The sequence below is a fragment of the Gavialis gangeticus genome, unplaced genomic scaffold (genome assembly GCF_001723915.1).
Source record: "Gavialis gangeticus isolate Ggan-Ray unplaced genomic scaffold, GavGan_comp1, whole genome shotgun sequence".
NCBI classification, from domain to species: Eukaryota; Metazoa; Chordata; order Crocodylia; family Gavialidae; genus Gavialis; species Gavialis gangeticus.
Window position 1 is genome coordinate 143,765,778 of NW_017729024.1, and position 13,546 is coordinate 143,779,323.

Here is a 13,546-nt window from a genome sequence, read left to right on the forward strand (position 1 = left end):
ATTAATTGAAGTCAAACAAAAGCATCCAGCTGATAGTAAGGCACAGAATTGTACTTTCTTTTCCATGGCCTTGATCTTGCAAATCCTTAAGTAATGTGATTCATTTAATTTAGATGAGTAATTCTGTTGATGTTAATGGAGATAGTTAATCAAGTCTTGCAAGATCAGGGTCCATATCAGCTCTCAGAACCACTAAAAATAGCCCTCAGCAGCTGAATCTGTTTTAAACCCTTTGTTTTATTCTTCCAAAGAGAGAGAAAGAAAGAAACACTCTCCAGTAGAAAGGATCACAATAGATACCAGCGCTTCAAAGCTCCCAGGGGCTCACAGAAATGTAAATTTCAAGAATGTCCTACTTTGAAAAGTGATTCCATTAAAAAAAAGGCACAGATTATGGGTTTGTCTTCATTTTCTCTCTGCAGCTCCCTCAGACTTGCTCAGCTTAAATAAAAATAATTCTTCTCTTCCTCCATGAGCCCTGCAGCCAATGGATTAATTTCTTACATCCAACCTACCTTAAAAATTCCCTTTAGAGCTTCCATTCATTGTAATATTTTTCTTCATTTCCCATAATAAATCAAAGCATAATGTTTCTGTTGAATATTAACAGCTGCTCTGTACTACCCTAGACGCATGTGTACATGGAAAATACTTAGTCCCGTGTGTGCAGTCCCAATGAAGTCAAACAAAAGTTAAAGACGCTGCTTATGAGTTTAAAGTTGCATATGTGCTTAACAGAATGAGGAACACTGGCTGTAAAGTGCTTTGGGATCATTTTAGCGTGAAAGAAACATAGGCATTGCATTATAATAAAATGCTTTAAATAAAACAACAAATGTAGTAAAATTAACTATAGGAAATAAGCTTACATGTCTATTATTTAAACCAAATGATTTACCCATTAGACCTAAAGCCTTTAATTGTTTTAAGAGTAGATATGTTAAGTGCTTATGTTGGCTGCTTTCTGATAATTAATCTGTCAAGAACTGGGTCATTTCCAAACCTACACATGTATTCGTTCTCCTAAGAAAACCATTATCTTGATTTTGTAAACTGTTGTTTTGAGATTACTGATCAATGGGAATTGGATGGAAAAAAGAAGCTTCAGAGATGGTTTGCTGAGATACCACATGAGATTTGAATGTTGAAATGAATAGGCTGGCCTGGCTTCCATTTAGGCTAAAATATTTGATATTGATTGTATAATAAATAAATGCAGGAAACTTCAGGGATTCTCACATTTTCTTGCACCTTTTCTATCTACTCTTTAGCAAAAGGTGTATATAGTACAAAGTCTGTATTTGTATCTTTACCCATTACAGGAGATCATCAGTTAAGATTAAGTATCCTTACCAATTCATCATAGGGAACAGGGCTGGAAGGAGCCCCCCTCCCCCAAATCACTCAGTCTTAAAGTAACAAACCCCTAGCCCAGTCCAGATTTCGTCCCTCCTCCCCATCCTCCCTTCTACCTCCCATCCACAACACTGCATGCCCTTGTAGACAGACACAGATTTAAAGTGTAAAAAAATGAATCTATTTTACAACAAAGCACTAGGTGGTGTTGTCAGCAATATATCCTGCCAGACAATCGCGTACAAGGGCTGCCCAACCAGCCTCCCCTTGAGGGTATCTCCTCGGTCCCTGTGCTGCTGCCCCACATCTCTGTTGTCTGGCCATGCTGCTTCTTCCCATGACTCCTTGAAAACCTCTGTGGCTCTCACAGATATTGTATTGGAGGAAGCGCCCTCCATCATCCTTTCAGTCAGCCAAATGCACATTCCACGGCCATCCTGCAACTGCTCAGGCGGTAGTTAAAAAACAGCTTCTGCAGGTCTCCATAAGTCTTCGTGAGCCAGGGCTTTAGCGGGGAGGTAGCATCCGCTAATATAACTGGGGGGAACGGTGACACTGTGGATCACTGTTTCCTCCGTGCTGAAAGGTGCTACATGCAGGATAAAGAAAACATTACATTGCAAAGAAAGCATTAAAAAAATCATTTTTGCATCGCACCTCCCATAACAGAACAGCTTACAAAGAAAAAAAAGAAGCTATTTTGGAGCTGTGGCAGCGGGCGTTAACCCCAACCCCTCACACCCCTTGGCAATCATGCATATGAAATGCATTATAACGCAGACTTACTGAAGTCATTAAAGACTTGCTAAAGGCTAAAGGCACTGGGAGGTCCATGCGTGGAGAAGTTTTGCAGACTGCCTGCTTGCCATCGGGGGGGGGCGGGGCTTGAATAGTCTTTTTTTCTTACAAGACATGCTGGCTGCACCACACCCTAGCTAGCACTCATCAAGCATTCCACCTCCCTCCTTCTGATAACAGTTCACCCTGCGACTCTGCAGTTCTTTCCAATAATGCCATGACTCCATAAAAAACCCCCAAGCACAGCATCCCCACCACGCTGAGGCGGGCGCGGTCTCTGAAAACCAACCCAACCACCCACTCACACCAAAGAAAACATGACACTTACATAAAGCAAAAATAAAAAACTTTACTGAAAATGCTGCAGCTCAAAAGCTCATCTTAACAATATAAAACACATGTACAAATATATATATTAAAAAAGGCGGGGGGTAGGTATTTTCAATGCACTTCTCTACGCCTCATCACTGGATCAAGTAATTAAAGGACATACTAAAACAGAAGCAATCCACAGAGTTCTGCCATTTGAGTGCAGAGAATAATTTATAGTAGTAGTGAGATTAAAACCCTTGACATGGGCCAGCAGTAGAGGAGAAGTCACCTTATATTTGTGTTAGGCATCACCAGGGGCAGAAGCCAGGGGTGCAGCAGCTCAGCACTCCATGTATAGTGAGGTCTCTGAGCTCACCTGCATATCAGAGCAGCTTCTGACAGAGTTTTGTGTGTTGTGACCTCTGAGCTCAACAGCAGACTGGAAATCAGGCCAGAGTCTGTTTTCACACAACTCTGGAGCACAGGGGTTGAACACCACTGCCCTTTGCTCTCCCTGCTTCCACCTCATCCTCTCCCAACTTCTCCGCTGAAGTCAGCAGCAGGAGAGGAGTGGACAGGCAGCAGAGCTCAGCTCTTGGGATCCAAAGCTATGTGAAAACAGGGCTGGAACTGCTCACCTCCTCTCTCTCCCTGGCTTCTCATGGTCCCATTCTCAATGCCTACCCAATTTCCATCTCTTAGCCCATCCCAACCCCTTCCATTCCATCCCAACCCCTTGCTCCTTGCCCAGGCAGTCCTAGTCTCCCCCTCCAGGCATGCTATTTGGAGGTCAAATTTTCCATCCATGCACCCTCGGTTTCCAAGCCTCATTCTCAGAAACAAGTGGACTGTTTTGCTCAACTTTTCCCACAAAATGACACACCAAGACAACATCCAGCATGTAAGATTTCAGCCCACGATTAATATTTAGCAACAGTACAAGCAGCTGAAAACAGTGTTTTATAATAGGAAGCATCAAGCAATCTTAATATTTATTTTACTGTCAGAGAATGGGGGGAAAACAGACTTCCTGTCTTCCCCCAACCATATAGGGGATCCTTTTTTTGCCTATTATTTTTCCATACTCCTATTTCACCCTGCCTTCAGTTCTTTTTGTTTCTTCCTGTTCTTTCGGCCTTTTGTGTTCCTAACCAGCATTTTACTATTGCTTTTGGGTGCATTTTACAAACATGTCATGCTTCAAAATAGCAAAAAACTAAGAGTCTGACACTTCTCCTCAGCAGAGAAGGAAGTATTTGTGGCATTGTAAGAGTAAGCTCAATTATTCATGCAACATCTATTACTTGTGGTGTGTAATGGCAGTGCTCCTATTTATTGTTATTTTTAAGGACATAAATTAGCTTATGTTTTGACAGCTGAAATGAGCAGATATGCAAAGGTTGGCAGAGACTATTTTTTTTATCAGTAATTTAGACTCTGGGGATATCTGGGGCCACTGCTTAAATTAATCTGCAGGCAACTTTAGAACCGGGAATATTTAAGTGACTAGAAATCCAGTTGCTTTTGAGGCTGGGAGGTTGCCACTGGGAAGGGATATTGGTCAGACAGGATTAGCAGAGGAAGCAATGGGTAGCCAATTTTATTGCTACTGATAAGAACAGTAACATCCTGAGTTCAGAGCAAGAAAGAAAGATAAAGGAACTTAAACACGTAGAAAAATAGGGCTTGAGGTGACCTCAGGAGGTCATCTAATCCAGCCTGCTCTCTCTCTCTCTCTCTAACTGCTCTTCCACAACCTCTGTGGGTCACCTGTTCCAATGCTTAAATACCCTCATAGGGAGAAAGTTCTTCCCAATATTCATCCTAGATTTTCTTTCCTGCAATTTGAGACTATTACTCCTTGCCTCATCCCCTGAAGTCACAGTGAAGAGAATTGCTATGCTCTTGAAAACCACTCTTCAGGTATTTAATGACTGTTTATCTCAACCCCCATCCACACCAGCCTTCTCTTTTCCAGCCTTTCCTTGTAAGTCATGTTTCCCAGGCCTCTAATCATTTTTACTGCTCTTTCCTGGACTCCAGTGTATCTACAATCTTTCTCAAATTGCATGACCCAAAAACTGGACACAGTACTCCAAGTGAAGCCTCACCACTGCTAAACAGAGCAGAGAATCACTTCCTTTGACTTGCAATTGACACTCCCATGAATACAAACCAATATTATTGGCTTTTTTGTTTTTGCACGAGAAGAGTATACTGTTGGCTCTCATTCAGCTTATAGTCCACTATAACCCCCAGGTCCTTTTCTACAGTACTGCAGCCTAGCCGGTCATCAGAAATGTGGGGCAGAAAATTTTCCAGTGCTTTATTTTTCCATGGGAAATTTTTCATTTCTAAAAATTCACCGTTTCATAAAATTCATTAGTAACAATGGATGCCAATACAATATTAGGCAAGCTTGGCAGTTTCAAGGGTGTAATTAATGTTTTTCAGGTGATTATCCCTAGGAAGTGTGTGAGAAAATACATGTATGTTTTACTGATTTCTAAACAGGAGGGTAAATACATTCACATAATAATCCAAACCAAATCAAGTTATGAATTCACCTAATTGGCTATGGTGGTCAAATCAAAACCAAAGCTAACATTCTTCTTTCATCTCAGTGCCTTAGTTTTTTTCTTAAATGTAAATAAACAATGTAAGGGAAGTACATGCTATTCTGTATTATCTTTACATCTTTACAAGTGTTCCAATGAAAATAATTTCTTTCTACATAAAGCTTTGAATTTGTTTGAATATAACATTTAAACCACATTGTGTTGTATTTAACATTTTTCCTAATCAAATATTTCAGTTCAAATAGTTGTGGCTATTGGGACATAGAATTAACATGGGGTACTTTTTCATTTTGTTTACTAAAGAAGTCAAATAAACATGCTAAATCAGATCGCGCTCTATTTAGGGCATTGGAAAATTTTCCAGTTCAAAATTTTCTGAAAAACCCATATCTCTGCCAGTCATTCCATCCTAACTGCAGGACTTTGAACTTATCCTTGTTGATTTCATTCAATTAATTTTGGTCTGTTTTTCCAGTTTATCGTAGTCATTCAGAGTTCTGAACTGCCTAGTATGTCAGTTCCACCCACCTCTATGTCATCTGCAAATTTCCAAAGTGTTCACTCAATTCCATCTTCCAAATCATTAATGAACTATTAAACAATAACAGACCCAGGTCAGCTCTCTAGAGAGCTCCACTCAGTACGTCATCCCAGATAGACACTGAGCTATTGATGTCTAGTTTTGATCTAACCAGTTTTTTATCCAATTCACTGTATTTCCATCCAGACTTTAGTTTACAAATGAGAATGTCATAGGAGACAATATCCAAAGCCTTGCTAAAGTCAAGATGTTATGAGGACTGTAGCCTTGAACACAGCACCTTGGCCTAAACAGCATAGCCATCCAACCCAACACATCACCCTGATGGTGCTCCTAAATGCTGGAGGCAGCCTGCCTAAAGCCTCCATCAGTACCTGAATCTCCACAGCTACTTCCGGTCACATGACCCTATACTTCTCTTACAAGTCCAGGGACAGGAACAGGGTGCATCTACTCATGCACTTTATTGAAGAGTAGATGGTCCGCAGTAAAGCACCACCATCTACATGTGCACCAATATTAGGGCACAGTAAATTAACTAACTCCACTGTAAAACAGTGCTACTGGGGACAGTACTATCTTACAGTGGAGTATTTACATGTGCTGAAATGCATGTGTAGATGGTGACACAGGGTGGCTGAGGCATTAGGTGCTAAAGTGCAGGGGGCTGCCTGATGCCTAGCCCCACAGTTTAGCATCCTCATGCCTCAGCCACCCCCTCCCACCACCCAACACAGCACCCAGAGCCCAGGGCTGGCACCCCCTGGACTGCCTGCCGGCCCAGGCTGCTCCACCCCAGCTCAAAATGCTGCAGTCCTGGGTGCACGTGTAGATGCTACACTCAGGAGCAATTGACTCTGGTACAAACAGTGCCAGTTTATGGCTCTGCCTTAATTGCATATGCAGATACACCCAGGAAGTGTCTGGGTAACAGAGCTTTTCCTGACCTCAAACTATGCCTCTGGTGACTCTGCCTGATGCCCTGGTTTCCTGACTCAACTTGCTTGTGGACTCTGGGCTCAGACAGAAGAGCATTTCCCCGCTGTAACTCATAGTACTTTCCAGGAAGCATTCCGAGTTACAACAATCCCCTGGACCAAACAAAAAGTTCAAGGTTAGGTCTAGGGAGGAGAGAGGGTTGGGGAATCCAGCTGCTGGCTGCAAGCCTGCAGCCAGTTTCTCCCATCAATGGCCTCTCCTTCTTCCCAGTCCAGACATTGTTTTCAGAACAGAAGGGGGGAAAGGGAGCAGAGGGAGCTCATTCTAGAAGTTCCCCAGTTGGTGCTGGACTGTGGAGCAGGTGGATGGTGCTCCCCCACCTTAGGGGGGGCTCCAATCCACCCACCACATGCTCCAACACCAGCTGAAAAATCCCCAGACCACTCCCTCTGTTCCCTTTCTCTCCTCCCATTCTGAAAACAGCTGTGAGGCTGGGAGGCAGGCAGACAAGTTACTGAAAATGCTGTTCTAAAATGTATTCATCTAAACCCTCATTCAATGGTAGTTCAGATTTTCATAGGATCAGGCCCATTTAAAGTGCTTTGCAGCTATGCACTTCTGTTTGGTCATGGCTGTAGAGCACTTTCAAGGGTCCAGATCAGGCAAAAACTGTCACTTTTATCTGCACTTTGTGTTCTTGGTTTGATTTCCTGGTTTTCTGACCTGGCTTGTCCCCTTACCCTGTGACTCTGGTTTGTACTCCCACCCAGAAACCCTGACCCCAAGCTGACCCCCCCCACACACAAGTTCTAGCTGCCCACACCCAAAAACTGACAGTATTCACCATCCACTGCTTTTTGCCTATCGCTTCTTCATAAAAGGAAATCAGATTGGTCAGGTATGGCTTGTTCTTGATGAGTCCATGTTGGCAGTTTCTGATAACCTAGTTTTCCTCCACAGAAAGAAATTTGGAAATCAAAATACATTCCCTGAAGAACTGCTCCATGATTTTTCCAGATACTGAGGTCAGACTGACTGGTCTAATTGCTCAGATCCCCCTTCTTCCCCTTTTCTTAAAGATGGGTACTATCACTGTCATTTTCTAGTCATCTGGGTCCTCAACTGACTTCAATATGTTCTCAAAGATAATAAAAGTGGCTCTGAACATCATCCCCAATTCCCTGAGTACTCTAGGATGCATCCCATGGAGGCCTCCTGCCTTGAAAACATCAGGTTCTTTGAGTAAGCCCCGAACAATTCTTCCACTCCAAGCTGCAAACCCCCCCCATACTTTCTGCCAACTGAACTCATAAACCTTTAGTTTTCACAAATGAAGTCAGCTATAAGTTTAAAGTGGCATTAAATACTTCAGCTTGTTTCAAATAATCCTTTATTAGATTGCTGTCAACATTCAGTAAGGCACATACACTTTCCTTGGTCTTCTGACACTAGTAGAAAACTTTTGCCTTTTACAAACCATGCTAACTGCACCTTAATTTGTGTCCTGGACCCTAATTTTCTCCCTGCATCTCCATGTGATACTTGTATCCCCTTTCCTAGTAATATGGCCAAGTTTCTACTTTTTGTAGAATTCCTTTTTGCATTTCAGCTTACTGAAGAGTTCACTGTCTGGCCAGGTCAGTCTCCCACTGCACTTCCTATCCTTTCTGTGTTGACTGGATCAACATGGAAGAAAGGATCGTGTGACTATTTCTTTCAAACAAAAGAAACAGAAGCCCAAAAAATTTGAACTTGATGACCATTAAAAAGAATAAAAAATTTAAAAAAATAAAAGAAACATGCCAGAATCCAAATGGACTGAATCCTTTAAATGCTAAGAGTCCTCTGTTGCTCCCATTAGGATGCATTCATCACTTTCCAGATTCAGACTCTTAGTTGTTATTGTTGGGGTCTTACAATAGCATGCAAAGGCACTTGCAACAGAAATTAGGGCCTCATTCTTCTAGGCACTGTACAATCATAAAGCAAGCAACAGTCCCTAAATAGACAAATGCCTACAAGCAAAAGCCTAGACAAATGCCTAGAAATGAGAAGTAACTTGTTCAAGGTCACTTTGCTGGTAAGTGACAGAAATGAGATTAGGAACCAGGTTTCTTGATTCCCAGCCACATAACATACCCTGTCCACTAAAACACAAAGCCTGCAACCATCTGGCAAACAACCATAACATCACAGATGAAGTCAGAAGTGAGACTCACTCTGTTGTCTGACAAGGACTAAGCAATAATTAAAACACTTCTCCCCAGGAATATTACCATTAAAACAAAAATGTTTATGGGCTTGGGAGGCAAGACTTATGAGGAAAGGCTGAAAGAACTAGGGTTATTCAATCTGAAGAAGAGAAAACTGAGGGGGGATTTGATAACAGCCTTCAAATACCTGAAGGACGATTACCGAGAGAAAGGAAATGGGCTTTTTGCCATGACTGTAGGGAACAGAACTAGGAGCAATAACCTCAAACTGCATCAGGGAAAATTTAGGTTGGAGATAAGAAGGAACTGTCTGCTTATGAAAGTGGTTAAGCATTACAACAAGTGATCTAAAGAAGTTGTACAATCTCCATCCTTGTAAGTATTCAAAAGCAGGCTGGACAGACACTTGGCTGGGATGGTTTAGTCAAGAATAATCCTGCCACCCTAGATGACCTTGTGAGGTCCCTTCCAACCCTACTTTCCTATGATCCTACTGCATACCATGTAGCACAGCTTGTGTTCTGGTTTTAGTCATGAGACAAAACAGCCCAAGTCACAGTAAACTTTAAAACTATTAAAACTGTAATACTTATTAAAAGATATCCCTGAGGGTGAGAGAGAAATAATGACTAATCTGGGCTAACAGCTGTTATCCAATATAATTTAAAAGGTGCCTAGTCATGCTCTGATAAATTTGCAGACCAGGGAACTTTACTGCAGACATATTAGGTACTTGCATAATTTCCCTATTCAGACAGATTTTTCTACTGAAATGGTGTTAAAGTTGTATTTGAAATAGACACCCTGGTGCTTCTAGAATCAAGATCGCCCTAATAGCTTCAGGACATGGGTCAGAGACTCCAATTACAAAAGGCTAAGAAATTTCAGGATCTTGACATGTCATGTATTATTTCCATACTGTAGACATGTAAACAAAAATGTTAACCCTATAACTTATTTATAGGGTTAACGTTAACCCTATAACTTACTCCCTATATTTGGGAACTAGGATGATGAGGCTTTCAGATTATCCATAACACGTGACACACTGCTTTGGATCATATATCACTAAAGTGAGGGATTTTGACTTTGTATGCAGTGCCTCTAGACTGCTACCCACCTACCCCTGTCATGCAAGTACCAACATGGCTGCAAGGCACTGCCCATCACCCCAAGCTCATCTCTTTCAGAAGAGAAATTACACACACTTCTGATCCACAGTTTTACCCCAAAATTTGCTTAGGGAAATAGCAGGTTAGTTGAAAGGATTTTCAAACTCCTGTACCCAAAGCTGTATGCCTACAGTCCATTTCTATGCCTACCCTGTACATAACTGCCTTGAACCTGAAAATACTTGTGCAGAGCACAACAGAATATGCATGGCTCTTCCATTCCAGAATGCTGCATCACTAGCTACTAAAGGCTAAGTCCTTTAGTGTGTCTTTGCTCCGCTTAACAGATATTAGGGTAGGCAGGGAGGAAAATTGGTTTTCTGCCAGCACCCTTGATCCTGGGAGCAGCAGAGGATCAGTGAAGCACCTGGTACAAATTAAAAGTACTTGCCATACTTTGTGGTCACTTCAGTTTTCCCCAGCAAAGGATCATTGGAGCACAGAGTGCTGGATTGACCTAGCAGGTTCAGTGTGCCAGAGTCAAGAGTATGCAGAATATACCCAGCTACACTAACATGTGTTGTACCAGATTTCCTGGTGGGAAATCACCACCTTCCATTTGTTGCCTTTACAAGGCAGCACATAGGACCAAAAACACAGTAGGCAAGCACCAGTGAAATAAACACTAGATCGGGGCGGGCAATTATTTCAGGCAGAGGGCCACTTATCAAGTTTTGGCAAGCTGTTGAGGGCCGCATGGGTAACCCCACCCCTTGACATGGGTAGCTCCTCCCCCTGGTCACCATCTTGTGACCAGAAGTCCCACCCCCTAGCCCCTGACCTTTGCCATTTTTGCCCCCAGAAGTACTCCTTTCAGCAAGGGGTTTTGCCATCTCAGAACCAGAAAAATACCAAATTATATTCTAAAAAGCAAACATCTACAACATTAATTAATTTGATTTCAAAAAAGATTTTTGGCTTGATTTACATGTGTTTGTGTAGTGTACATAGAGATGATTACACAATAGCTTAAAATGAAGTCTTACTCTCATATATTGTGGAAGGTGGGTATAGGTTTGTAGGGGGCCATGGGTATGTGGGTATCTGGAGTGAGGGAGCATGTGGATGTGGGTGGGTACAGGGAGGAGGGTGGCTGGGGTTTGTGTATGGCAGTGCAAGGAGGCGTGTGGGAGCATATGTATGGTGGGGTGTGCATGTGGGATTCACCCTATGAACACACACACACACACACACACACACTGCTCCCGCACCTGTGCGCACATGCACATACACACACACACACCCCTCCCCCCTCTACCAGCATGGTCCTGTGCTCTGCTCTGTCCTGTCTGGTAATGCAGCCAGGAGCTGCAGCCACATGGTGCTGGAGCACGGCAGCATCAGGAAAGCAGTGAACTGGCTGGGGGTGGGTAGGGCTAAGTTGCTAAAGCCTTCAAGCCTGCTGAGGGCTTCTTCTGGGTCCTACTGCCCCTGGCTCCTCCCAGCTTTGACAGGCAACTAGGAGCGAATAAATATTAATTTAGTAAATTTTTTTAGGGGCCCCATAGGCCAGATAGAATGGCCTGGCAGGCCGGATCCAGCCCACAGGCTGTATTTTGCCCACCCCTGCACTAGATGTTGCCCTCTGCACAGAGCAGCAGATGTCTCCAAAGTCTGGTGTGCATACTTGCTTGAGGTAGAAATAGAGGAAGAAGAAATGCACACACGCACACACACACAAAGAAATTCTTAACTAACCATTTCCACTTATTATGTCACTTTGCTCCCACACAGGAGGAATTTTGCAGCGAAACTATTCTTCTTTGACAATCCCTCGCAGTCGAGGCCGATTGTCTTCCATAATTATCTTATAACTAGGTCTGAAGATGGCTGACAAGGCAAATCTGGGATTGACAGACTCTGTTGCAAGTCAGGCACACGTTTTTGTGTGGAGTGGGTGCTCTGGATTAGTTGGTTCACAACATGCTGCTTCTGCCACACACACTTTTCTATCTCCTATTAATGTTGTAAGGTTTCAGAGTACTAAGATTCTTGCAGCAGACTTTTTTCCATTTGGGGCAGTCCTGGGTGATAGTCTCCCATGAGCTGATGTTGCATTTTTTCAAGCTGGCCTTGACTTAGCTGGGAAAACAAAACTTGCTTTGAGAGTCTGGAGTCGGACATCCAGATGATGTGGCCAGCCCAGTGAAGGTGATGTTGGTTGATCATCGCCTCAATGCTCATGGCATTTGCTTGTGAGAAGATCCTAATGTTGATGCATTTGTCTCCCACGCTATTAGAAGGATCTTCCACAGGTAGTGCCGACAATACTTCTCCACAATTTGAGGGGTGTCTCCAGTATATTGTCCATGTCTCACCTTTATCCAGTAAGGGGGCGAACACCACTGCTTGCTAAGCCATGAGCTTGGCTTCAGATCTGATGTTGCAATCTTTGAACACCAGTTTCCTCAGGCATCCATAAGCTGCACTTGCACATATGAGGTGAGGCTGGATTTCATTGTCAATTTCAGCCTTGTGCAAGAGGTGGCTTCCAAGTTGTCACCACACAAGGTGACAAGGCTCCCAGATACCCTGGGTGCAGGGGGATTCTCCCCCCCCCGCCCCCCCCAACAGTCCCTGACTGGCAGGGGATCATGGCCTGGAAAGGGCTGCGGGTTGGCTTCCCTTACCTTCAGTGAGCCGAGCCCCAGAAGCAGAGGTGCATGTGGCATTCCTGCACCATTTTAAGAGCACACTCTCCCTGAGTATGGGAAGGCACATGGCTGATGACACCATAAAAAGGCATCCAGAACTCCAGCAGGGGGAAGCTGATGACAAGGAAGCAGTGGCATTCCCAATTGCAAGGAGCTTCCCCACTGACCCCACAAGATCCAACAAGAATGCCAAGGAGCTGCCAGAGTGCCAAACCAGATGAGACCTGAAGGGTTCTCTGCCCCTGAAGACAGAGCAGAGGACAGGCATTCAAATGGTGAGACCTGCCCATGGACTGAGTTTGGGTATTGGACACCAGATGCGTGAGTCAAACTCCCCATGTAGTGTCATTTGGGGAAGCTCTGGGGTTTTCTTTGTGTCACGGGCATCTCCCCAGATGAATGGCCAGGCCGCAGCGAAATGGCAGAATGCTAGGCCATAACACAGGCCTCTGGACGGGTGACCCGTCACACTCACGAGGGGTCAATCGCATCGAACTGCCATCGAAGCAGGAAGGAAATTGCAACATAACTGGCTAAGCAGAAGACAATGAGGGGACTGAGTGAGGAAGGGGCTGCTGACGAGTAAACAGAATGCTGGCAGGAAGGTAACACAATTGGCCAGTAAAATTAAGTGAAAAAGAGTAAGGGTATAAAAGGGTAAAGCCACGAGGCCCTGACGGGGGAAGTTCGAACTGTAACTTCAAGTGTCAAAGGGCCCATGGACTGATCACCGCAGGGTCGCCCCCCCCCGCAAGTACTGCCTCGGGTCATTCTTGAGGCCTCCGCGAAGAGACTAACATTCCCAGCCATGAAGCCACTCCTTTTGTTTGCTGTAGTGGTAAGCATGCATGTAAGACTGTAGCTACTTATGTTTGTATTTGTCTGTCTTTCCTGTAAAAGACATGAGCCGTTGACCAAGTCTGGGTCTAGGGTCTTGGCTAGCCGCACCAAGGTCGTCCGCGATCTTGAAAGCAAGGGGCCT

General features: G+C 43.8%; 1 long non-coding RNA gene across 1 annotated transcript; it reads right to left on the minus strand.

Moving 5' to 3' along the window:
* Positions 1-1,685: 1,685 nt before the first annotated feature.
* Positions 1,686-13,370, minus strand: LOC109298252. Its single transcript, XR_002097560.1, has 3 exons — positions 13,359-13,370; positions 13,095-13,097; positions 1,686-1,836 (listed from the first exon to the last, which is right to left on the minus strand). It is a non-coding gene; the product is annotated as an uncharacterized LOC109298252 (long non-coding RNA).
* Between the last annotated feature and the right edge of the window lie 176 nt (positions 13,371-13,546).